The sequence below is a fragment of the Anthonomus grandis genome, chromosome 6 (genome assembly GCF_022605725.1).
Source record: "Anthonomus grandis grandis chromosome 6, icAntGran1.3, whole genome shotgun sequence".
Taxonomy (NCBI): domain Eukaryota; kingdom Metazoa; phylum Arthropoda; class Insecta; order Coleoptera; family Curculionidae; genus Anthonomus; species Anthonomus grandis.
The window spans coordinates 3977834-3997508 of NC_065551.1; the positions used below are offsets into that span (position 1 = coordinate 3977834).

At 34.9% G+C, this 19675-nt stretch overlaps 1 protein-coding gene across 1 annotated transcript in view; it reads right to left on the reverse strand.

Annotated features, from left to right (window-relative positions):
* The window catches only part of LOC126737850 (zinc finger CCHC domain-containing protein 10-like), a 621641-nt gene that overhangs the window by 160924 nt on the left and 441042 nt on the right, over nucleotides 1-19675 (reverse strand). The gene's annotated exons all lie outside the window — the stretch shown is intronic.

The following is a 19675-nucleotide window of genomic DNA, read 5'->3' on the forward strand; positions in this document are numbered from 1 at the left end:
TGTCTTGGATTCTCTGACCAGATCGGCTCGAAATATTTCGGTGAATATTCGTGTACAAAACGTTTCAGATTTCCGAACTCACTTCGTTCAGAAGTTTCGTCTTTTCGTGGTTTTTCTGAAGCTAGGTTCAGAATTAATTAGTTGCGATATATTTCAATCTTTTAAAATTTTACGTGCAGTACATCTTCCATTTAAAAACTAAAAAAGGATTTTTTATTGGTATGATTTTAGAAGAAGAACAGGATGATGATGATGTAGGTATCTCCGTTGTTAGCAGTAGACAATGAAAATAGAAGAATAGTTTTAAAAATGTTCGAGAATGGGAGTAAAGAGGGAGTGTATAAATTGTTATAATTGTTGTAGTGTTAAAGCATCTTTCGGATAACTACACAAAGTTTAAAGAATTTTTCTGTTTAACACCGCAACTGTTTTACACTGTACTACATCGTATAAAGGACGAAATTAGTACGCAACCTACAAATAAAAATCCGACTCTTATTTCTCCAGCAGAAAAGTTATATCTCAGCATGTAGTATGAACATGTCAAATTGAGGAAGATCTCGGAAATAATATTTTTCTTATTTATTTATTTTTTATAAAAAGATTTAAAAAATGATAAAAATATACCTTTATTATAAGACATGTATATTATTTTACGTATTATTGTGTATTATTCCATGGGTTTTAAGTGCTAAGTAGCTGTTTAATGTACAATCTGGTAGTATCTCCTGATCAGGAGGCTTGTAACTTTTTATTTTTTTTGCATATAACGGAGGATTTTCTTTTACTTTTTGGATTAATATTTCATCCTCTAACGCAGAAGAGGAGATACTTTTTAAGCACAGACATTTTTCTATTAATATATCAGTATTAAAAAGTAATTTTTTTATAGAAATATTGTTGTATTAACACGCAGTCGTCTATACAATAACAAACGAATCGGCGAACTGAGCCGTTTAAAATCGTTCAAATCAAAAACTTTTTGATTTCGACGAACTGCTGTCCGCACACCTCCCCGAAATTTCGTTTCGATCTTTTATAAAAACCACTACTATGTAATATCTAAACCACTACTATCTAATATCTATGTAAGTAACTTTACTCCGCATATCCTGGGTTTCGCAGGAACCGCTGACCAATTTTTCGTTCCATATCGCCGAAATATTTCGGACCGATCAGAGAAACCGGTCAGAGGACCGGAGAGACCGGTCAGAGAAACCAGGCCTTTAAACGTATTTACATTCTGAGTTTAATCTACGACATCCGGAAATCTTGTGTTTCTAGGTTATGTTATGAAGTTTTGGTTTGATTTTTTCGTGGTTTTTTCCTGTTTATGAAATTTGATCATTTGATTGTTTCATTCAATTCATTGCATTTAATACACTTGACTGCAATTCAAATCCAGGACTTGATCTTGATATAATGAAGGTATGTATTTATATATATTTTTAAAAAGGTACATGCCTCCATTTAAAAAAAAAACACTTACGCACAGGACCCATTTCTTCAACATCGCTACTACTAGAGCTTTCATTACTGCTTAGGAGCAGGAGCTCAAATATACTAACAGCATTTGCATTCATTATGGGTAATATAAATAATAATAGGTACCTATAACACAAAAATAGAATTTATAACCTAATATCAACAAGCGAAAACAAGACCAACGACAAACCAGAAACCAGAGCGTTCCATTTCAAACCGATATTTTCAGGAACCGTAAAAATACCGCTTCTAACCGACGATTCACCAAGGTTAGGTTACGGAACTTACCCTTAATGATGGTTGGGTACGGAGATAGAACAAGAAGCCAAAATGAAGTTTTGCATTTATTCAGACAGAAGTATCCTGATTTGCCACCCATATCTCAAAGTACTTTAAGCAAGATTGAAAAACGGTTTCGGGAAAATGGTCACGTAAGAACAATAACTAGTTCTCGTCGATCTGCGCTTAATGACAGACACCAAAGACACCAAAATTAATGTGTTATTAGCCTTTAAAGAAAACCCTAATATTCACACTAGGCAGGTAGCGCGCGAATTAGAAGTGAGTTAGTCTTCAGTAGTAAGGGTTCTTGAAGCAGAAAAATTTCTCTAGCAACTCAATGAGGAGGATGCCGATAGAAGAATTGAATTTTGTGAACAATTTATGGAATTAATGCAGAATAATAATCTTATTACAGAAAACATTGTTCATTCGTTCAGTCGACATTTATGCTGAACGGAGAAGCAAATCGTCAAAATTGCCGTTATTGGGCATAAGAAAATCCATGTTGGATGAGGCAAGGCCACACTCAACACCCATAAAAAGTAAATATTTGGGCAGGAATTTTACAGGCCCAATTTTCTTCTCAAAAAATTTACATGGAGCAAGGTACTTACAGTTTTTACAAGAAGAACTAATTCCAAATCTAGCTGTTCTATTCCCTGATCCAATACAAGTTGATAGGCCGAATAGAAACATGTGGTTTCAGCAAGATGGTGCGCCCCTCCAGTTTGCAAGACCTGTTCGAAACTATCTGGATACTATTTGTCCAGGCATATGGAGTGGCAGGAGAGGACCTTTTGAATGGCCACTAAGATCGCCCGATTTGAGTCCGCTGGATTTTTTCGCATGAGGGTATTAAAAATCCACAGTTTATGTGACCAAGCCGGCAAATATTGAGGAGTTGAAAACTAGAATAAGGCAAAAGTGTCGAAACATTTCTCCAGAATGCATAAGAAACGTTCAAAATGAATTTGTATTATGTTTAGGACATTAACAAATAGTAAATGGTTTACATTTTGAACACTTATATGGAGTATTTTTAGTTGCGCATTTTTTGAAGTAAGAAGTTCATATATAAGTTGAATGGAACAGTTTCGAAATATTTAGAATTATCTTCATTGTTTTTGCCCAAAGAGACCAATAATTTTAGGAGAATACTGACAGTCAAAGCAAGCAAGTATACAAATTCTAGAAAATTAGAACTACAGGGATATACAATAATATAACCTAAATAACCTAAATTGGGGCCAAAATGGGGCTCTCAAACAAGATGAACTACCTAAAAACTAAACACTATAGATGAAAATAATAAGCCAAACGTAAGTAGAACCCTAAAGAAACTCTACGAATCAACTGTAACCACAGAATACTAATAGAATTGTACAAAAACTAGCAGAATAATTAACGTATTTACATTTTCATAATACTGCTCCCCTCTCAAGTTTGATCGTCCCGATCAAACATGGGACCACCTGAGTCATGATAGGGCGCTAGCCGGACGATGTTTACAATTTTCATCTTCGCTGTTGGATGTCGCTGGATACGGTACACCACGTCGTTGATTCTGGTGACCACATTGAATGGACCTTCCCAATCCTTCTGGAGCTTTTGGCCCTTCGTCCTCCGTGGATTGTATAACCAGACTTTATCCCCAGGATTAAAACCGGTAGAATTTGCCTTTATGTCATAACGTGATTTCATTCTGTTACTTTCTAGATGAAGTTTATCCCGTGCTTGTTCGTGAACAATTTGTAAACGCTCTTGTAAATGGTCGACGTACTCCTCAAGGGTTTCAGACTTATGGGGTCTTCCAGTAATAATGTCCAAAGGTAAACGAAGTTCATCCCCGTAGACAACTTTTGCCGGGCTTTTTCCAGTTGACTTGTGAATAGAAGAACGATATGCCAATAGGAATGGTTGTATACAGGTATCCCAGTCGGTTTGCTTAGAGTTTACTACCATCCTTAAATAGGTCTCAAATGTGCGGTTAAATCTTTCAACCATTCCACCAGACTGAGGGTGTAGTGGGGTTGTACGGGTCTTATTGATTCCCAGCAACTGGCATACTTGTTGGAATATTTGTGACTCAAAGTTCCTTCCTTGGTCTGAATGTATCTCTCTGGGTACACCAAATCGACAAATCCAGTTCTGGAACAGCACTTCAGCTACTGTCGTTGCTTCTTGGTTTGGAATCGGATAAACCTCGGGCCACTTACTAAAGTAATCCATAGCAACAAGAGCATATCGGTTTCCGGAGCTACTAGTAGGAAAGGGTCCTGCTACGTCTATGGCAATTCGCTCAAAAGGTGTACCAACAAGATACTGCATCATCTTTCCTCTTGTCCGGGTTTTTGGGCCCTTGCTTGACGAACACTGCTCATACTGTCGGCACCAGCGTTCAACATCTTGATGACTGTTCAGCCAGTAAAACCGTTCTCTCACTTTTGCCAAGGTCTTACTAACTCCAAAATGTCCTCCGCCGACACCGCCATGAACAGCTTCAAGGACTTCCGGAATACGTTTTCGAGGAAGGACTGTCAGATATGTCTTTCCTTTTCCATCTACGCTCTCCCAGACTCTTAAGACCAATAAGCTTTAAGTTCTGGAGATTTGTCAGAAATGTCTTTCCATTCTGGTTTTGAAATTTCTCGAGATTTCAGTTCGTAAATAAGACCAAATACTGGGTCATCACACTGATCTTAACTAACTACATCCCACTCTTTAGAACTGTGAAGGCCAATACGATTACAAGTAAATATCTCTGGATGCTGTTTTGATTCCTTTTTAAAACAATGTTGACATGTTTCATCTTTACCTGCCAGTATCCACTCTTTAGATCGAGTGTTGAGAACCATTGTGAACCTGATAGCGTGTTCAGAGTGTCGTCAATTCTTGGTAGGGGATAACTGTCTTTCTTGGTAATGTCATTTAGTCGCCGATAGTCTACACAAAATCTAGTGGATCCATCCTTTTTCTTCACTAGCACAACTGGAGATGTCCAAGGACTCTGAGAAGGTTCTATCACTCCTTGTGTCCTCATTTCTTGAAGCATTGAGGAAACTTCTCCTTGTTTAGCTATCGGAATTCTTCGAGGTGCTTGTTTAATCGGAGCATTGTCTCCAGTATTAATTCGATGCTGCACCAAATCAGTTCTTCCCAGGTCATTATCGTGCAAGGAAAACACATCTTGATTTTCTTCAAGAAGACGTCGCAATTTTCTACACTGGTCCATGGTTAAATTGGCAGAAGATTCTTCAAATAGGTTTTGTAAACATACAGGAAAAGGTCTGTTTGAATAACGACTTCTATCAGCATTTTTCATGACTGCCACTACTTCAGAGCATACGCCAATGTTCTCTCCTTGTTTCAGGTGTTGATCATATCCTTTTAAATTTACCATTCGAACAAAATAGTAGATTTCTTCTGCGTAGATAACGTCTTGGCTGGAAAAATTCCTTGACCATATAGTTTGCAGTTTTCCATGGGCTCAATCAAAACAGTTTCTCCCTCTTTTCCTCCAGTTGTAGCATAAACCACCACCTCTGAATTTCCTGGTATAGTAACATCCTTGAATAACTTAACGACTCTGGTATTTACTTTATCTTCATATAGGTGGTGCATAAAAATCTCTTCATTTCTCGTCGTCAATATCCGGTTATATACATCCATTTTAAACTGCTGAGCATTCATAACATCTAATCCTAATATGACATCATCCATGATTTCTGCCACTAGTACTGGCTGTTGGAATGTTGTTAAGCCAATTGTAACTGTAGCTTCATGCAATCCAAGAATCGGGATCCTTTTTCCATTTGCAGACTCCAGAATTAAATTGGGTGGTGCTGAGAGCCTACAGTGTGCTACGATGTTCGGCTTCACGATAGTATGACTTGATCCTGTATCCACTATACGTGGGGCTTGGTAGCACCCAGCCAGCTTGAAGTTGAAGTTTTCCTAGTTCCTTGGATCTCTTAAAGGCTTGTGGCATTGACGTTTAAGGTGCCCCTCCTCATTGCAATTCCAGCATTGCAATGGTCTTTTAGGTTTCCTCGCTAATAATGATTCAATCTTCTTTAGGCGGTCTTCGAGATCACTTTCCGAAGTTCTGATTTGTCTTATTCGTGTCTGCCTTCTAGTTGCTTGAAAAGCTGCCTCATACTCTAGTCCATGGGCCAAAGCTTCTGATATACTTTTATGATGAGCCATCCTTAGAGCGTGGTTAGTATCTGGATCTCGAACTCCGTCAATAAAACAATTTATAGAAATTTGTTCTCGGAACTCTGTTGGGGCTGAAGGGTAAACCAGATTTACTAATCGAGCAACATCGGCCTCAAACTGTTGGAGTCCTTCCTCGGGTTGTTGTCTTCTAGATTTCAATTGAGCCTGGTACACTTGTTGTAGATGGGCTTCACCGTATCTCATCTCTAAGGTACGCACTAGTACGTCGAAATTGAGCTGATCCTCAGATGGCACCATTCTTAATATTTCTGTAGCTTCTCCTCTAAGGCTTAGCTTAAGATTGATTGCCTTTTCTTCATTATCCCAGCGATTTCCCCTAGCAGCGGCCTCAAATTGATTCAAATAGGTACTCCAAGCTTCTTTGCCGTCGAAATTTGGTGGCTTTACTTTCATCATTGTTTGCATTCCAGGATCGGGATGAAGAGGAGTCCGTTTTACTTTCATCTCTAGTTCTTGGATCTTTTTTTGTACTTGCCCCAATTCTTCTTCTACTGTTGCTTCAAAGTTAGTCATTAATTGTTTCTGATTCTTCTCCAGATCTTCTTTAAGTTGTAAAACTCGTTCCTCTTGTTTTCTGTCTCGTTCCTCCTGCTCCTTTTTAAGATTATTTTTTAAATTAAGTAAGTCATCTTTCATGGTTCGAATCAGGTCTTCATTTTCTTTCTTTAGGTCATCTTTCATGGTCCTTATCAGGTCTTCATTTTCCTTCTTTAGGTCAGATTTAATTGTCTTTAGTAAATCTTCCTGTTTCTTGTCTCGCTCTTCTTGTTTGCGGTCTCGTTCTTCTTGTTCTTCCTTCTGTTTACGGTCTCGTTGTTCTTGTTCTTCCTTCTGTTTACGGTCTCGTTCTTCTTGTTCTTCCTTCTGTTTACAGTCTCGTTCTTCTTGTTCTACTTTTTGCTCTTCAAACTTCCTTAATAGCAGCTCCATCAATTTCTCGGTCTCCATTTTGGCCTGACTTTTTGTTAAAGGCATCCACTAAAATGAGCTTTCAAATATCCCACTTCTGACACCAATTGTAACGAAATTCGGGAACACACTTTTATTGTCAACGTCAAAAACACTAACCTAACTCGCTTTGACTGTCGTTTAATTGTTTCCAAGGTAAAAACTGACTAAACAATTAAAACTCAATGATTTGTCACGAAGCGCGTCCTTTTTAAAACCCGATGGAACAGTTTCGAAATATTTAGAATTATCTTCATTGTTTTTGCCCAAAGAGACCAATAATTGTAGGAGAATACTGACAGTCAAAGCAAGCAAGTATACAAATTCTAGAAAATTAGAACTACAGGGATTTACAATAATATAACCTAAATAACCTAAATTGGGGCCAAAATGGGGCTCTCAAACAAGATGAACTACCTAAAAACTAAACACTATAGATGAAAATAATAAGCCAAACGTAAGTAGAACCCTAAAGAAACCCTACGAATCAACTGTAACCACAGAATACTAATAAAATTGTACAAAAACTAGCAGAATAATTAACGTATTTACATTTTCATAATAATATATTCAGCAGATAATACATTATAACATTACAAAATAACAACTGCTTAACCGCTAAGAATACCCAATGCACAATGGTATTTTAAAAATCTGTGTGTGCATTTCCTAATAATAAATTTCCTATCCAAATTAATTAATTAAAATAAAAACAATTTTTAAGAAAATAATATATAAACAAAAGTGATTCAAAAAATAAAATAGAATTAAATTAAATTAGGGGAAAGAAAGGGAAAAAAACAGGAAGAAAAATAAACAGTACTATGTGTATCATACTAACCAAGTGACGTTATCATCTAATATCCACTCGTGGATTCTACATTCAATTTTGTTATAGAGTTTATTTCTGAGTTCTACGGGAAGTTGATTATAGATTTTTGCTGAGGTATATGTTAAAGTTTTTTGACATTTACTTTTTGTGGTCTTTGGGATAGTTACATTCTTATTTAAAGCTTGTCTAGTATTCTGATTGTGAGATATGAAATGCAAGTAGTGTGAATTCTTATACAGAAGCCTAACCACTGCTTTCAAGCAAATTTGATTTACTTGCAACAATCTAGCTTCTCGAAATAAAATATCCGAGGAATACAATTTTGGTTTGTTAAACATTACCTTTAGAACATATTTTTGGATAATCATAAGAGGTTTCAGGATGGTCTTACTTGTTTCGCCCCATGCTGTTATGCAATAGTTTATAATTGATTCAACCAGAGCTTGATAAATGGTCGTAAGGGTCTTTGTTTGCATAAATTGTCTTAGTTGACGAAATTTATAAATAAGTTTCCGAACTCGAGTGGAAATATACTCAACGTAATGGTGTCACTTTAGATTTTCATTCAACATAACACCTAAATATTTAACCTTGGTCTGCCTTTTTATTTGCTGGGTGCAAGAACATTCAATTATGCCACAGTCGTTTTCGTGTAATGTGATCTCTTTTAATGTGCTAGATGTTCTTGAATCTACAGAAAAGCATAAAAAGATTGACTTTTCTGAGTTTAGTGTCAAATAATTTAAACCAAGCCAAGTTTTAATTTTTTTCATGGAAGACTCCGCAACAGTCTTTACATCCTTCCAAGACTTTTCCTTAATCATTATTGCGATATCATCTGCAAAACACACCATGCCGACATTAGGTAACAACTGCAACAAATCATTAACATATATAGAGAACAATACCTGTCCAAGGACAGTTCCCTGTGGCACACCATATTCTACCAACCTAGGCAAACTGACACATCCATTTATTTTGGTGCTTTGTGTTCTTTGGTTAATGTAACTTTCAAACAGGCTATAAGGGATCCCTCAAATCCCAATATTTTCCAGTTTTTTTAACTGAATATCATGTGTCACAGTGTCGAATGCTTTGCTGAGGTCCAGAAATATTGCCATGCACCTCTCGTCACAGTCGAAACACTTTCCTATCTGTTCTGTAATACAATTTACCGCATCTTCTGTACTTTTATTTTGTTTAAATCCAAATTGAAATTGTGACAAAAAATTATTTATTTCTAAATCATGTTTTCCTATTTCTCCCTTCCAGGACGATAACATCGAAACTAAAATTGATAAGCAGACAGATGAATCACAAATATCTATCTCCCAGAAGTGAATCAGGAACACACACAGTCGAATTAAATGAAGCAACTCAAGATAAATATTTAATTGCCGAAAAAAGAATAGGTTATCAGTTAAAAGGTGTTGATGAGCAACAGAGAATAATAGCGGAAAAGCTAATATCAGATGTTATGTACTACACAAGAATGGGAAAGCTCACAGAAGATGCCTTTGTTCAATGCAAGTCTTCAAATGTAAAAATGTTAATTTCACTGAGCGTCAGCTTCCAGATTTACATAATTTGTTTCAGTTAACTAGTATCAATCCACGGAACAGTCAACATCAGTCACAATCAATCAACACTATACAATTGCAAACTTTACCCATGCCAGCACCACAATACAGTAGTTCCCAATCATCGCAAAGTGGTTCAGAAGAACATTTTCTATTAAATAGCAGTGAATATGCTAATACAACTAGGTATAAGGTATTTCTACAAATCATACCAGCCTCAAGACATCTAATAATAATTAGCGTCACTCATTATTATAAACTATACTACTATAAAAAAAACTAGAAAAATAAAAAGTGTTTTCTCGTACCTTTAAATATTTTTCGTTCAATCCGTCGTAAATTGCCCGGCAAGTTTCTGGAATTATTTGACCGATAGCCTGAGCTGATATAGCTGTTCGAAATTTCAGGTCCTCATATGAATTTCCACTTGCTTGAAATCTCAAGGTAATAGTCAGTCTTTCTTCAGCGCTAATTGAGTTCCTCATGTTGGTATCTTGCTTCGTGATTTTCGGCCGAATTATTTCTAGCAGAAAGTTATGAGTCTTCATCCATTCTTAAGTAATTTTTAAAATCGTTTGGTTCACTTTCACGCAATAAATTCATGTGAGAATACTGATGTGTTTCCTGCAACCAATTTTCGGGCTATTTTCTTCTTTTTCGCAGGGTTTAATTTTTTTCGGATAACAAAGCAGCCACAATCACTGCGGCCGCTTTTCTCTTTGATAAAATCGGTGGAATTGTACAGTATGATATGAAAAGATCTAGCAAAAATAACTAGGTTCAACTTGTATTTAAACTGGTTGTACGACAGATCGTATCCAGATGTGGCCGAAAATAGCATCAACCTATTGTTCAATTTCGTAGTACAACTTATCGTATGACTTGTCGTCCTACCTGTAGTATCGTGTGTGGCCCGTTTTATAGACGGATGGGTCTGTCATCAAAACTTTAGACATCCTGGGATGGGCTATACAAAGGTCTGGAACCTATTAACGATGTTTTTTACAAATTCATACTTCGTTATTCACTTTAACTAACTGGCTCTTTATCCAACCAGCAAACCTAGCAAATCCAACCAGAGTTGGATGACATTTGATGAGTTCATGAGCGGCGCCGGTTTGATCTCAGAGTCAGAAAAGCACACAAGATAACATATTAGGAGACTGATAGAACAATTTTCTAACTGGTACCAAAGAGGTGCCACATCAGAAGCCAACCTATAGAGACATTCGGAAGGCTTTGTGTTCTCTAAGGGAGAAGTTGTTTGCCGAGGATCTGATATGCTTAGCAAGTTCTGAACTCGCATACGGACTCGACATCTTAGACTGAAGGACGATTCGCAGTATGTTAGAGGTAGTCTTCAGGCTTACAGGCGTCCAAATTTTGGTGTGATGTTGTACTCCTTAACGTCGTTCTCTGGAGAAAAGCGTGGATTGGTATTTCTACGAGTGTACCGACATCCACCATCTTTGGAATTATTACGGAATGAAATAAGCTTAGGGAACTGGCAGTGTAACGATATTATCAACGCTGCGAATATCACCTATTCTGCACATTCCGAAATCATCATTGTGTTGAAGCAGATATCTCTGGAGACACGTGGAAGGCTAGCGAACCTTTCTGAATAGTCCAGCTGGTATATAAGGAGCCGTCGCTGCTGGGAGGCAAGTTCAAGTCAAAATATGGGAGCGACTACAATCGACATAAATAGTAGTAAGTCAATACAGTATACTTAAATATTTCTAGTAGTCTTAAGTGATTATGTTTAATATGTACATGTAACATAAAACAGTTGATAATTTTTTTTGCATTAAGTGTTTTAATTCACACCTAACGAACGTGTAAAAATGCTACAGTGTAAAAATATAATATAATAAATGGGTATATAATATAAGAAGTTAACACTAAAGAATGCATGCAATGCAACTACATTTTCCCTAACATGTTAATATTCTTTGCAGTTACCAATATCAGAATGAATAACTAATGAGGTTAGTAATATTAAAGATTTAGGCAACTTGGTTGATGAAAATTTAAAATGGGTGGATCATGTATTGTGAATTCTTTAGTTTCTTAAACAGGAGATCTAACAAAAATACTACTTGTTTTGCTAAATCTATTCTGTTGAAGGTTATTTTCAGTAAAGTTAAAGTATTATTAGAGTAGTAAGTATTGTTAATATTTTGCCCAACTTTTGTGTCACCTAGGTGCATTTACTGAGTCATTTATGCAGTCAAATTATTCAAATTCAATTCAATTCAAATATATTTATTGTCTAACAGGAATCTAATCCTAATCACTAAGACAATATATTAAAATATAAGTAATAACAATTCATATATCATTAAAAATAATAATAATCATATATAAATATATAACTAATAAGTAATTATAAAATATGTTCAAGAAGAAAAAAATATATATAAGAGGCATATTAACTAAATAGGTTTACAATATTATTTGACAATCATTTTTTAAAATGACGAGATGACATATTAAAGAGATCGACATCCAGACTCAAATGGACCAAAGCATGCTTTGTATAAAGGCTCTTTCTTTGCTAAATTTGTGCTATGTGTTTGTAAGTACAAAATATTTTGTTTTCTAGTATTAATGTAATGCAAAACAAAGTGTAGAGCTGTTAGCAATTCCGGGCAGTTAATACGACCATTACACAATTTGAACAGAAAAAGCAAACCTGCACAAATGGTTTCCTGATGAAGGGAAAGCATATTTAATCTGCTGAGTAACAAGTGGTGATCGAATCCTTGTTCCGGATAAATTCCATTAGTTTTAAAAGCGATATGATTTAGAAATTCACATTGAACAAATTCAAGTCTATCAATGTGAACAGTAAAATTTGGATACCAGAGTGGAGCCGCATAAAGTAATCGCGATTTTATTAGTGAATTAAATAAGATGATTCTATTTGATATACTAGTGAAGTCCAGAAGAATAAGACCAAGATATTTTAAAGATGACTTTATGATATTATCGATATGATTGCAAAAATTAAGCTTCTTGTCAATAGTGATACCCAAATCACGATCATAATAAATTACAGTTAGAGATAATTGTACCATTTAATGTATAATCAAAGCTAATTTAATTTTTTAGCAAAGAAATGGACGTTTTTTATACTTTTCAATATTAAGAGAATATATCTATTAACCTTGCACCAGTTGTAGATTGAATTAATATCATTTTGAAGAAGCAAACAGTCATCCCAATTAGTTACAATGAAATATCTTCAGGTCGTCAGCAAACAGAAGACTATTGCTTAAAATGTTAATAGATATGTCATTGATAAAAATGGGAAACAAAAAAGGAGCAAGATTGTTACCCTGAGGAGCACCACTATATGCTTTATAAACATATGACCTAAACCCATTATACTCTACAAACTGGTGTCTATCCGCCAGATAGGAAGCAAAAAATTGTACAATATTAGAATGAAAACCAAGCTTGATAAGTTTCTGAGCGAGAAATCCATGGTCCATTTTATCAAAGGCTTTGGCGAAGTTCGTGTAAATTAGTTGACATTTATTATTTATAGCTTCATATGCAGTCTAAAGAAATGATGTTAGGTTAGTTACTGTAGATCTGGATTGAAAGAAACCATGCTGGATTGGTGAAATTAAATCTTTTACTTGGTGAAAGAAAGTATCATATGAGCAAATTTCAAAGACCTTAGAGAAGTTTGATAGTATGGAAATTGGACGATAGTTTTCCACCACATTTTTTCTCCCGATTTAAAGATGGGACAAATTTTGGCAAATTTCCAATCTTTAGGAAAGGTAACAGATAGGATGGCACACCATCAAAACCAGAAGTTTCTTTATTTTTAAGTTTTTTAAGAGCATTTAGCACATCTGCATGATTCAGTTTTGAAACTGTTATGTTTTGAGAAACGACATCATCATTAAATAAACTAGGGGAGGGTAGAGATTGATTAAAAACATTACTAAAAAAGTCGGAAAATGCATTCATTGACTATGTCATCAGCCTTAGTTAAACTGTTCTTCCATTTTCCTGTATAAATTTCCAAAATTTTTTCGGGTCTTTTTTAATTTATTTCTCAGTATTGACTATATAATCTTTATAAGCTAAATCGATATTTGATTTAATGGTGGACCTTAATGCTTTAATGACATTGTAATCAACAATGTATTTTGTTTTTTTCCATCTATTATGTAGCCTAGATTTTTCCTTTAGGTCTTTTACAATTTGAGAGGTATACCAACTAGGATAATCATATTTGCTATTACGCCTTTTAAACAGAGGGACTGATTGCGCAAAAGCGGTATTTAATTTAGTTTAGAAGCTAGATACAGCGTCATTAACGTCAACTATATCATGCAGGAATCCATTGGATCTCGCAAGATCCCATTGGATCTCACAAATAAGCTGATATAACAACGAAAAAATTGACTTTTCTAAAATTATAGCCCACACGCCTCAAACTGCCTTTGACTCTGGATATCAACTCTTACAAAAATAGAAATAGCAGGATGATAAGAGTCTTCATGAACTAGTGGAAAACCCCTAGTAACCTGACATATACAATTTGATAGTACCAGGTCAAGGATTTTGTTGTGAGTATTTGAGATTGTGTCATATTGATGCAAGTCAAAAATATACAAAAAATCATGTAATAACGTTAATTTCTCATCAACACCCTGTTCTGGTACCTGCAAATTAATGTTAATATCAGCAACGATTAGGACCTTACGGTCTTGTATACAATTTAGAGTTGAGATATAGTCAAAAAGAGCCTGATACAATTCCGTGGGCGAGTTGGGTGGCGCATAACAATAAACATTATATTATACCACTAACAGTATTTTATTTACAATATTTGTAATAAAGTTGATTTATATGTATGTATTTGGTTACGGATCTTTTTCAACATCTGACAACGTTGCATTATGTTGCAGAGATGGTACGGAAAAGGTACGAGAAATGAAAGAGCTTTAAATTACCTGAGCATTGTAACGTCGTCATAACAAAAGGAACCTGTTGCTTTGTGATCGCCAATAACCTATGCGGGGGTCAGAGGGGACACCCTTTTACTCTTTACGCCGTATATTTTTTCCTCTTTCCCGGAAACCTTTTCACTTTAGATAAAAAGCGCCAAAAGGGTATTGTTCGTGGAATTTCGAATAATAATTAAGTGCCATTTGAAACGAGATAACTAGGTTTCCCAGATTTGTGTGAAAGTAGCGAGATAATGTCTACAAAACACATCATAATTTAAGATAATCATGTTTAATGTTGATGTATTTATTATACGTAGATTTAGCCAAACAGTTAGAAATCATAAAATTGCTATGTGCATAGGTCACATGGAACAATTTTCGGTTGTATACTAGTTGAGTTTAATAGGCAATACATGATGGCCCATCAAAAAAGTACCGAAAGACATTACAGGGTCGGAAAGAACTTTTTGGCAACATCCAAAAATAACGCAATAAATAATACCTCATTAAAAAGTACTTTTAATTCCCTAGATGTTACTACTTAGTTTTTGAAAATCGATTGGAACTAAAAACAAATGGAAGAAGGATCGTACATACATCGTAATAAGTGACCGCCTAAAGTTCCGCATAAATTCGATAAAAATTAGAGACATGATTTTTTGAGAAAACGCTGGGACAAGAAAGCAAGAAAACAAGAAAGCAAGTAAGTACGTCTATTTACAAATTAAAATGGAGGAAGGAATTCGATAAAAATTAGAGACATGATTTTTTGAGAAAACGCTGGGACAAGAAAGCAAGAAAACAAGAAAGCAAGTAAGTACGTCTATTTACAAATTAAAATGGAGGAATGATAGGAAATGTGGCGGTGCGCCGTCTTGCTGAAATGACAAATTATCTGTCGGGACAGTAGGGTCTTGTTCGTCTGGGTATAGGGCAGCCAAAGCAGGCAAGCCATAAGATCTTCTTGAGGAAAATTCAAATAGCGTTGTCCTGTTAAGTTGTCTTCGAAAAAGTATGGCCCTATTACTTTATTTTCCATGATACCAGCCCAAACATTAATTACTATACATATTTACGGTACTGTGTATGAGCCTCAGTTGCCCAGTGTGGATTTGACACTGACCAGACCGACAATTTTTCCGATTTACGACACCGTTTAAACAAAAAGTTGCTTCATCCGAAAACAAAACTCGTAACACAAACTGACTGTTATTATTGCAAATGTTCATTTGCTCGCGAAATTGGTTTCTTCGATCAGGATCGTCCTCATTTAATTCGTGTATAAGTCTAATTTTATAGGGGTGGTATTCATTTGCTTTTCAGATGCGTCTTACTGACGTTCCGGCTATATTATTATCAACTGAAATTTGTGAAGTTGCATTGTTTGGATTTTCTTCGACGGAGAGCAGAACGTTTAATTTTGTTTCTTCAGAAATTTTTGGACGACCTGATCTGGGCAAATCCCTAACATGACCTGAAGTTATGAATTTGTGCTCTATTTTACTAACTGTTGACTGAGAAATAGGATGGTTTGGGTATTTGGCATTAAACAGTTCACTTGATTTGCACTTGGTGCGCACAGTTCGTGCGCACTCGATCCCCGTACCCTAGCATCATCAAAATTTCAATTCGTTGGGTTTCTGTTAAATTAGCCATAATTTATTCTGATAAAAACTATAATTTTCGAACTGACAGTGACATTCGAAAATGAAGATTCTTTACAAGTGCAACCATGAAAATAGAAACAATTGGCAGTGTTTATAACATTATTTTTATCCCCGATTTTACCTTAATTTGTAAATAGACGTACTTATTTGTTTTCTTGTTATTTAAACGTAAATATTTCGGAAACAGTTGAGTTTTGAAATAAGGTGTGTTTTACGAAACTTGCTTGGAATTTCACCTATATTTCATAAATGCAATAAAAAATATAGCATTCCGTTTAAAAAAATGACTTATGACGTCATATCTTTTTTTTTTGTTCCACCCTGTATACAAAAATTTATGTGAAATAATGCGCACCTTCCGTTTTCTCCGTTTTCGACCGTTTTTTCAAAAAATCGTGTCTCTAATTTTTATCGAATTTATGCGGAACTTTAGGCGGTCACTGTAAAGATATCTATATCAATAATATCTATATCAACAATAATATAGTTAAAATACCATATTCTATTGTCAAATAAGGCAGCACTCCAATGCGCTCACATTGCTAAACAGAGGGACCATCTGGTGTATAGATGTCTCCAGAATGAACAGGGCTCTGTGGTCGGATCCTATATACCAGCAAAGCATACTCGCTCGGAAAACACGCTACTGTCTTCCAGACTGACGTTTTTGCTGTATTGAAATGTGAAAAGAAAATCCTAAATTACGAACACCGTAATAAAATCGTGTCAATCTGGTCGGACATCATGGCTGCCATTAGGGCTATTACCGAAAAGGTGAGCTACAAGCTCGTACTGGAATGCATAAATGTCCTGGAGGAACTGGTGAAGGTGCGATGCAAATTTCAGCTTGTTTGGAGCCTCATTTCTAGTCTACTCAGCAGGGACGGATGGGCTCTCTGAAACCAGCCCGAGAAATTTTCGGGCGAAGCGGCCCACTTATCCCTGATGAATTATATTAAAAAAATTTGCTAGTGCCTACAAATACACATTTTTTTATTTAATTTAAAAAAATCTACGTAAATTCAGTAAACGAAATAAAAAAAAATATAACACAAATAATATATGTATGTCTTAATATTATCCTAAATTATAACTTTTCTTTCTTTAAATTCAGTCTTCAGTCAACTATTAAAAAGAAAGAACAAACAAGCTTAACAACCGAAAAGTTTTAAAAATAAAAAAATGAAAAAGGAACAACGAACTCTCAAACAAAACACAGAAAATGCAAAAAAACTCAGTACATTAAACTTTTTTTATACAAGGTACTGGACTCTGCCACCTCATTTATAATATCTTCATTATCTATTTGATTAAGTAGAGATCTTTCTATATTCATAAGCATGAAAGATTCAAGCAAATTATCACTTAATCTATTTCTTAGTCTATTCTTAATGTATTTGAGAATGGAAAATGATCTCTCACATGACACCTGGGTTATTGGCAAACTCAAAATGTATTGATACACCGTTGCTAAGACTGAATACGCCTCCTGATACAAGTTATATTTTAAAATAGCAACGTAACAGCAATACACGCAACCCCTGCAAAAGCAAACTGTAATTGTATCTTTCCAATCTCCTTGCAAATCGTCTCTATCATCCTCCCCTTCACTGTCATCGCTATCGCTACGATTGGAAATGTCGATTTTAGCAAACGTTTCTTGAAGAGATAACTTGTAAAGGTCCCAGTTAGCAGCAAAACTTATTAACTCTTCCTTAATTCTGTCAGGCGTCGCCTTGTTATTAAATTTTGCAACTAAATTAGCTATCAAACGCATACTTTTTTCAGGTAGCGAGCTGTTTGCCTTTATTTCTTATAAAATATGCTGGATTAAAAATAGCTAGTTCAGCACAGAGATCTATATTCTGGGCATACCTGTTCGACATTGACTCATATACCATATCCATAATCACATTGTATGTTTTAACCTGAAAACTTTTATGTTTGTCTTGAGAAGCTTCGTCAGATGTATTTTCGTCAAAAAACTTTTTAACTCGTCTTTTTCTTGTCTTCGGAAAATCGTTTTCTAATTCAATGGCCAATTGACGGTCATCTAGTTCGTCATTAACTGAAGACATGAAATCACAACAGATTTTGTGATCCATTCCATATCCCTCTGAATGGCTTTTAAATGTTGTATTGATGTCTTAATCATGGCGTTGGCTTTAATTAGGTCTAAACCTTTCGTTTGAAGGTATCGCGACAGTGGTTCTGTAATCGAGAATATTTTTAAGAATATATGGGTCATCATAATCGTTTCAAACTTTGTCAAATTAATTTTAAAGTTTTCTACCGTAGATCGGATATCTGGATTAAAATCTGTATCTTTTGAAATGATGTCTAGTGATTCTAGTAGATCTACATATAGCGGGTAAGGTTTTTTTTAGCGTTTTTACTAGAACATTCAAGCTGAAATATTTTAGTTAATGCTTGTTTTTTCGACCACCATCGGGTTTCTCCTATAGTTTGTAGTACTCTAAGTTTTGGATCTTGTGACGTTTTTTTCCAAATATCCATTCTCTTGTATGACTCTTTAAAGAAAACTGCAACTGAGTTCAGAAATGCAAAAAAGATTGCCGCCTTAATATGTCCTTTTAAAACATCTCCCAGAATTTAATTCAGTATATGACTATAACACCACACATGGACATGCTCGGAATTTTGTTGCTTCATCTTCTAGTAAATCCGCTATATTTCCCTTGTATGTTAGCAGCACCATCTGTTGAATCAGCAATACATTTGTTTATGCTTAGTCCGTTTTTTTGTGCAACTTCTCTTATTAAATCTTTAAATCCTTGTCCAGATGTATCATGACAATTTATTACTGCCAGAAGCCTCTCGTGAACCATTCCTTTGTAGACATACCTAAAAGATTAAGTCTTTTGAAATTTAGATTATATGATTTTAAAAGAAATTTGGCTAATAAATGTTGGAAGCATAGACTAATTAATAATGTATTATAAATTTTAAAAACAATTTTTTTAATAAATAATGAATAAATGAATACTACTCACCTGATCACAACAGAACACTGGTCCTTAACCGAGATATCTTATGTGGTATCTATTTCTAGAGAAAACATTCCAGACTCTTTTATTTCTTCACAAATAATTTTTTAAATTTTATTTGTTATTAAAGTTATAACTAAATTTATGGATGTTTTTGAAATAAATGTTAAAAAATTCCCTTTAACACCAGCATTTTTAAGTTTCTTACTTTCTTCAATAATTTGGTCTAAATATTGTTTTAGTATTATATCGTATTTGGCAAGAAGTAGGATAATTTCTAAAAAATTGCCATGATCCTTATCAGCATCATCTAGCGTATATGCAGCTTCATCAGCGTTTCCTCTGTAAAAAATACGAAATTATAGTTTTTGATTTTTTTTCCATTTGGGCTAGACGCGACAAAAATTAAGTTTATTACCAGCGCTATGAAATATTTATACATATACTATAAGAAAAAAAAAACTATATTAATAATAAAATCGAGAATAAAATGAAATAAAATCTAAAAAGCAGAAATAGATAAGTGGGTACTTACCTATAGGATAAACCCCTGTTTCCAATTAATTTAATAACATCTAACACTCTGTGAAGAATTGGTCTATTATGGGAAATTTCAGAATTTCTCTTTTCTATTACTTCGGGCCTTAATATATAC